Source organism: Calidris pugnax, unplaced genomic scaffold, assembly GCF_001431845.1.
Source record: "Calidris pugnax isolate Ruff unplaced genomic scaffold, ASM143184v1 scaffold245, whole genome shotgun sequence".
Taxonomy (NCBI): Eukaryota; Metazoa; Chordata; class Aves; order Charadriiformes; family Scolopacidae; genus Calidris; species Calidris pugnax.
The window spans coordinates 1,131,023-1,138,854 of NW_015090982.1; the positions used below are offsets into that span (position 1 = coordinate 1,131,023).

Here is a 7,832-nt window from a genome sequence, read left to right on the forward strand (position 1 = left end):
AGGGAAAGGGGAAGGGGAGAGAGAAGGAGAAAGGGATGGGAGGGGATGGAGGGGGACAGGGAGGCTGGGGACCCCCCGCCACCGGCGAGGCCGCCTGGCTTATTGCCATCCCTCTCCACCGTCGTGTTTTCACCTTGTGCGGCCAAGGAGTCGTTACGCCGGGGCAGCCATTGGTTGGCTAAATATGCCTCCCTAATCCCCGTGCTGATCTTTACCCCCCTCCTCCCCATCTGCCGTGACCTTCCTGCCGATGCGCAGAGCCAGCCCCGGCGAGAGGCAGCCGGCCCCGCTCCCCGCCAGCGTCCCCCGCGTCCCAAAGGTACCGCCGAGCGGCTCCAGGATGGATTTGGGGCGGAGGCGGGAGGTTGGCGTCGGTGGGTTGGCCGGGGGCTTGCTGTGACGAGGGCTGCTGGCCCACGGCGGGTGAGGGTGGCCGTGTCCCCAGGTGGCGGGTGGGATGCTGGGGGCTCGCGACGGTGCTGTCACTCCAAGGGCCCCCCAAATCCCCTCGGTGATCCCGGCTGGTGGGTTTGAAATGGGGGTGCCCGTTCCCCCCCCACCCCCCATGCTGGTGGCTGCTTGCTGGGAAATAAAACCCACTAAGGGCAGAGTAGGTCCCTGACCCATTTTAAGCCATTTCCAAACTTTTGCTGGGTTGTGCCGAGTGGGGCTCGCCATCTGCCTTGGGTTCCCCCCCGGTTTTGGGGCCACCTGTTTTTCCTGGCCTCGCGGCGTCTCTGGCAGGGTGGGAGGGGAGTGTGGGTCCCGCAGGTCCCCGCTCTGCTGCCTGCGCCTCCCGGGGGAGCTGGGGTCTGGTGTGAAGCAGCAGAGAGGGGCAGGGGGCTGGGCGAGGGTCTGGGCGGGGGTCTGAGCTTCTGTGGGCTCACGAGACACGGCACCATGGGGCTGGTGGGATGCAGCCCACACCAGCCCATGCATGGCCCCGCTCTGCACGCTGTGCCCATCGTCCCCATAGCCCACCCGCCACACTGAGGGCTCTGGAGGGCTCCCGGGGCAGGGGGCTGCTGGCTCCACACACTGACCACGGGGCCATGGATGCCCCGGGGCCACGCTCGCCCTGCCAGGCTGGCACTGCTGATGGATCATCTGTTCTCAGCTCCGAGCACAGGGTCCCTCCAGCCCCCCGTGGATGCACGATGGAGGTCTGGGACCCCAGCCAGGACAGCCTGCAGTCAGGGGGCTGGAAGCAACCGTGCTCCTCTCCCCCCCCCTGCCACCTCCCTGGGATACGTTTGGCGTCGTCTTACCTGGTGACAAACACGGGCTGCTGCTCCCAGCCCTGTGGTCAAAGGGGCTCAGCCTACACCGGCAACCCCTGCCCAGCTCCTGGGTGCTGTGGGGCAGAGCCCCCCCGGAGCTCCCTAATCCCCTCAGCCGCAGAGGCCGGGCACTGCAGCGCCCAAGCAGCTGGCCGGGAGCTGAGGCTCTGCAAGGCGGCTTAGGCTGAGCCCCGGGGGCTGCCGGGGGGCTCTGCCTTCCCATCTGCAGGCAGGGGTCAACGCTCACCCCCCCAGCCCACATTTGCCCCCAGGGTGGGAGCTCTGCAGGCACATGGTGCAATAGGGCTGTAATTTGGGGGCTGTGTGAGGGTGAGTGGGGTGGTCCAAGGGACCCCAGGAAGCCAGAGGGAGCAACGGGGTCCCTGGGGGGTGCATGGGGCTGGGGGACACCCATACGCCCCCTGGGGTTGTGGCTGAGCCTTTCGGGCTGGAGGCTGGTGCAGCAGGAGGGGCTGAGGGCTGTGGCACGTCGCGAGGTGCCTGGAGCTGCCCGGTGCCATCCGGGGGCTTCGCTGCCGTCGCATCGCCCCGTTTCTTCCTCTCCGGGAATTCTGTGACAATCACAGTGCCCCCCAGGAGAAATGTGTCCCCCGGCTCGTCCCGTGGGACAGGAGAGCTGCCCTTGCCCGCCTGGTCCTGCCGCACTGCCCGCCTCTGCCCGCTCCTCCTCTTGGCTGCTCCTGCGCCTGCCTTGGAAATGGCAAAGCAAGCGCTTTGCTAAACGGATTAGAGCTTCCCCGGCAGCCTCTGGGGCTGCTCCCGGCCCCCGCGCCGCCTTCCCTGGGCAAACCTCATCCCTCAGCCAAATATTCAGAGCAAGGCCGTCGCCGCAGCAGGGCTGGCCCGGGCGGGGGGACTGCACCACCGGCCCCCAAACAAGTGCCACACTGCAGCTCCCATCACACCGAAACCCCATCCAACGCCCTGCGGGTCCTTCCCACCCCTTAGAAATGTTCTTCCCCTTCGCAGGAACCCAAAGTAGACTCAGGAATTGATCAGCCACCAGCTTGGCCGTTGCTGATGATGCTGACCCTGCCTCAGGCTCTGCACTGATCCGTGACCCCCCCGGCCGGCGCTGGCCCCCTCCTCTCCCACCTCTGCCCGAAGGGGCTGCAGCAGGACAGGAGCTGGATTTAACTGTAAAAGGATTGAGGAAGGCAAGCCCCAGCGGCTGGCAGGCATCGATTAGTGACGATTAGGGGCAGGGCAAGGAAGGGAAGGGGACATCAGCCCCAGCAAAGTGCCTCTGCACCGGGGCCACCTCCTGCAGCGAGCCAAAGCCCGGGTTTTGTCCCTATGTGGGATCCCTCCTGCTGGAAATCCTGTGTCCCCGACCCTGTTGGTCCCCTTGGCTGTGCTGGGAGGCGATGCTGCTGGGGCTGGGATGGAGCTGGGATGGAGCTGGGCTCCTCCAGCACAGTCCAGCCGGGTTCCCCTCCGGTTTTGGGGTCACCTGTTTTTCCTGGCCTCGCGGTGTCTCTGGCAGGATGGGAGGGGAGTGTGGGTCCCGCAGGTCCCCGCTCTGCTGCCTGCGCCTCCCGGGGGAGCTGGGGTCTGGTGTGAAGCAGCAGAGAGGGGCAGGGGGCTGGGCGAGGGTCTGGGCGGGGGTCTGAGCTTCTGTGGGCTCACGAGACACGGCACCATGGGGCTGGTGGGATGCAGCCCACACCAGCCCATGCATGGCCCCGCTCTGCACGCTGTGCCCATCGTCCCCATAGCCCACCCGCCACACTGAGGGCTCTGGAGGGCTCCCGGGGCAGGGGGCTGCTGGCTCCACACACTGACCACGGGGCCATGGATGCCCCGGGGCCACGCTCGCCCTGCCAGGCTGGCACTGCTGATGGATCATCTGTTCTCAGCTCCGAGCACAGGGTCCCTCCAGCCCCCCGTGGATGCACGATGGAGGTCTGGGACCCCAGCCAGGACAGCCTGCAGTCAGGGGGCTGGAAGCAACCGTGCTCCTCTCCCCCCCCCTGCCACCTCCCTGGGATACGTTTGGCGTCGTCTTACCTGGTGACAAACACGGGCTGCTGCTCCCAGCCCTGTGGTCAAAGGGGCTCAGCCTACACCGGCAACCCCTGCCCAGCTCCTGGGTGCTGTGGGGCAGAGCCCCCCCGGAGCTCCCTAATCCCCTCAGCCGCAGAGGCCGGGCACTGCAGCGCCCAAGCAGCTGGCCGGGAGCTGAGGCTCTGCAAGGCGGCTTAGGCTGAGCCCCGGGGGCTGCCGGGGGGCTCTGCCTTCCCATCTGCAGGCAGGGGTCAACGCTCACCCCCCCAGCCCACATTTGCCCCCAGGGTGGGAGCTCTGCAGGCACATGGTGCAATAGGGCTGTAATTTGGGGGCTGTGTGAGGGTGAGTGGGGTGGTCCAAGGGACCCCAGGAAGCCAGAGGGAGCAACGGGGTCCCTGGGGGGTGCATGGGGCTGGGGGACACCCATACGCCCCCTGGGGTTGTGGCTGAGCCTTTCGGGCTGGAGGCTGGTGCAGCAGGAGGGGCTGAGGGCTGTGGCACGTCACAAGGTGCCTGGAGCTGCCCGGTGCCATCCGGGGGCTTCGCTGCCGTCGCATCGCCCCGTTTCTTCCTCTCCGGGAATTCTGTGACAATCACAGTGCCCCCCAGGAGAAATGTGTCCCCCGGCTCGTCCCGTGGGACAGGAGAGCTGCCCTTGCCCGCCTGGTCCTGCCGCACTGCCCGCCTCTGCCCGCTCCTCCTCTTGGCTGCTCCTGCGCCTGCCTTGGAAATGGCAAAGCAAGCGCTTTGCTAAACGGATTAGAGCTTCCCCGGCAGCCTCTGGGGCTGCTCCCGGCCCCCGCGCCGCCTTCCCTGGGCAAACCTCATCCCTCAGCCAAATATTCAGAGCAAGGCCGTCGCCGCAGCAGGGCTGGCCCGGGCGGGGGGACTGCACCACCGGCCCCCAAACAAGTGCCACACTGCAGCTCCCATCACACCGAAACCCCATCCAACGCCCTGCGGGTCCTTCCCACCTCTTAGAAATGTTCTTCCCCTTCGCAGGAACCCAAAGTAGACTCAGGAATTGATCAGCCACCAGCTTGGCCGTTGCTGATGATGCTGACCCTGCCTCAGGCTCTGCACTGATCCGTGACCCCCCCGGCCGGCGCTGGCCCCCTCCTCTCCCACCTCTGCCCGAAGGGGCTGCAGCAGGACAGGAGCTGGATTTAACTGTAAAAGGATTGAGGAAGGCAAGCCCCAGCGGCTGGCAGGCATCGATTAGTGACGATTAGGGGCAGGGCAAGGAAGGGAAGGGGACATCAGCCCCAGCAAAGTGCCTCTGCACCGGGGCCACCTCCTGCAGCGAGCCAAAGCCCGGGTTTTGTCCCTATGTGGGATCCCTCCTGCTGGAAATCCTGTGTCCCCGACCCTGTTGGTCCCCTTGGCTGTGCTGGGAGGCGATGCTGCTGGGGCTGGGATGGAGCTGGGATGGAGCTGGGCTCCTCCAGCACAGTCCAGCAGGAGGAGAAGACCTCGGGGACACCAGCTCAGCTGGTGTTTGTGCAACACCTTGGAGGCAAACACAGGACCCTGCGGTGCTTCTGCAGAGGAGAGAGGCTGTATCCAGCCGGCAGCTTCCCGGAGGGTCCCAGCCGGTGTCCGGCTGCCCTCGGCATGGCCCAGCACGGGGGGAAGGAGGCAGCGAGTCCCCAGCACCGCCGTCGCTGTGGCCATGGGGGATACGTACGGGCTCCTCCCAGGCAGCTGCCTGCACCGAGCTCCGCACAATTTTCCAGGAAAAATGGAGCCTTTATGTCCCGTGCCCGGCCCCTTCCCCGGAAGGGCTCGGAGGATGCCCCCGGGGCCGGTTACGAGCAGACAAGAAGGGGATTGTTTCGGTGGGAGCTGGGTTTCTGGCAGCACCTGCCCCACGCTGGGGCCCGCCACAATGGCTGCCTTTCTGCGTAATTGCAGCAGAGCAGCCAATTATCCTCTGCTGCTAATTAGAGATGCAAAATAGCCCCACGCTTGCATTCTCCCCAGCAAGCCCGAGAGGGCTCCTGGGACTGGTGGCACATCTGTGGTGGGGGCTGCCTGGGCATGGGGTGAGCACGGGGGGCATCGGCCCCATCCAGACCCACGAGCCCCAGTTCACGCTCCTCTCTGCCCTGGTATTAAGTGGGAAGGGGCAGTGAGAGGCTAGGGATGGGTTTGGGATAAGCGGGGTGCCCGGACCCCTCTCTGCCCCCATCCCCAAGAAGCCTTCCCTGCAGCACCCATGGGCTCTCCCATTGCTCCCAGTGCCAGCCAGCTTAGCAGAGAGCACCGTAACGGGGGGCTCTGCCATGATTTGGGAAATGCATTTTCCTTTCCTTGCTCGGGAGGCAGAGGGGGAGCAGGCTGGGCTTGAAAATCTACACACCCCCCCTTATTTGTGCAAAGGCTGGCACCGGTGGCCGGGTGATGGGCAGAGTGGCTGATGGCTGGTGGCATTTCCCTCCCCTCCTGTCCGCACCGGCTCGCTGCGCAGGCAGGCTGCTGGCAGCCACCACGGCTCGGTGTGGGCTAATTTGCTCGGCTCCTTGGTTTGCTGTGATGCTCGAAGAGCCCTAATTTCAGAGCGGCAAGTGGCTCGATAAATCAGGGCTTATTTCCTGCCAATATTGGCCGCTGCTTCCCACAAGGAAACTCATTTTACAGGAGGGGAATGACTTACCGTGGGAAACAGTAAGCGGTGGGATGGGAAAAGCCCGGGAAAAGTTTGTCGTAACCGAGTTTTTGGTGAAGGAATTGGCTGACACTCGTTGTGGGAGCTTCATGCCATGGTGGCAGCGTTCCTGCCCACTACCAGCATGGAGCAGCCCGAGCTGCCAGGGAAGATGTGTGTTGGTGACCCCTGAACAGACCACATCTGCCACAAAGCTGGTGGCAGTGAGCTGTTAGCACTGGGAACCTCCCCCAGGTCATTGAGGTCCCCTCCATCACCCTCTTAGAGAGCGTTTGTCACCCAGTTCTTTATGCCAAGAACATTCACTCCTCTGCAGTGTGGATGCTGCTGGGGCAGAAGGTGGCTGGGACAGCCCCATGCAGAGACCCTGTGCTGAGAACTGCCAACTCATTGCATGCAAGAACGATGCCCAGTTGATCAGCACCCTCAGTCCATCCCCGTGTCGGGATCAGGGAGAGTTAGATGGCTTGGGTCTCGCCTGCTGCAGCCGGGCATGAGATATTTCGGGGGCCTTTCTGTCTGTGAGGCGGGAAGACACGCTCGGATGGCACGAGGCTGGAAGGAGCCGGAAGGCAGGCGGGATGGAGAACCCCCCCGGGCTTCATTAAGCAGTCGAAGGCGCTCGTTAGGGGAAAGCTGAGCCGGCGTCGGAGGCCCATCGGAGCCCCCCGGGACCGGGTCGCATTCTCCGGGCAACCCGATCCCGGCGGCAGCGGCCTGGCAGCCTCGTTACTGCAGCTCCTGCGGGCGGCTTCGGTTACCCGCCTGGAAGCCTCGTCTCCTGCTGGCTTTTAATTTCCCTGACATCACCCGTGAGCCGGGGGAAATGCAGGCGCATTCGGGCAGTTGCGAGGGGGAGAGTCTGTCGTCACCCCCACCCGCATCCTCCCCAACAGCCCCCTCCACGGCGTGGGGGGGCTCCAGCCTCCCGCTGCCCCCGGGGACCCGCATCCTGTGATAAGCCCCGGTGACCCCGGGCACAAGCCCCCAGGCTCTGGAGGAGGCAGATGGCAGAGGGGAGGGAGCTGCCCTGCTCTCTGGCCTCAGGGAAGCCTTAGAGGGATACAGCCCCCCTCAGCCCCTTCCCCAGCCCCCCTTTCCCAGCCCAGCCGGGTGGGAAGGACCGTTTCTGCTTCTCCTGCCAGCCTGTTCCCAGCTGGCACATTTGGCACGGAGGTGGCACCGGCTGCCTCTCCGAAGGCGTTTTGGGGTGTTTGTTTCTGCAAGAGCTGTGGCTCAGCCCTTAAAAACCTCCCTGTGTCCCTTTCCTGGGGCCTGCGGAGGTGGCAGAGTGCCCGGGGGAGGTGAGGGGGGAGCACATTGCTCTGTCCCATCCTGTGCCGGAGGGACAAGGACCCCAGGGATCAGCAGGATGAGGAACCTCGGGGGTGTCCTCACTCAGCTCCCCAGAGAGCCTCCCAGCTAAGGGGGAAGGAGCCCATTTGTGGCCCTAACGGCCCCCGCAGTGACAGTGACATTGGGGCCGGACACCCACATGCACCCAGCCGCAGGCTGCTGGCACCCCACTGCCTCCCCATCCCTGTGCCCCAGGACACAGCACCCCGTACAGTCCCGTCCGGGGGGTGCTGAGCACCCTCCTGGCAGCAGGACAGGAGCCTGGGGGTCCCTGCTCTGGGTGAGGGTCTCAGCACAGCCCCCCCGACGGCAGCAGGGGGGTGGCAGGGCAGCGATGTCCCCCCCCCAAGGATGAAGGAAGGAGGGGGAGAAGGGGGCGGGGGGATCAGATCCATCTCCCCCCCCCATCCCCCCGCCAAATCCTCCCTGGATGATTTTTGCAACCTTTGCAGGCAGCGGGCTCCATCCCCCGGTTGCCATGGCAACGGGCGGCTGCA

The 7,832-nt window shown here is 65.3% G+C and overlaps 1 protein-coding gene across 1 annotated transcript in view; it reads left to right on the top strand.

The window, feature by feature from the left end:
• Positions 1-300: 300 nt before the first annotated feature.
• PACSIN1 (protein kinase C and casein kinase substrate in neurons 1) overlaps positions 301-7,832 on the top strand; it is a 19,298-nt gene continuing 11,766 nt past the window's right edge. The window contains exon 1 of the mRNA XM_014953739.1: positions 301-319. The gene's annotated coding sequence lies outside the window, so the exon portion shown is untranslated. The remainder of the gene's footprint in view (positions 320-7,832) is intronic.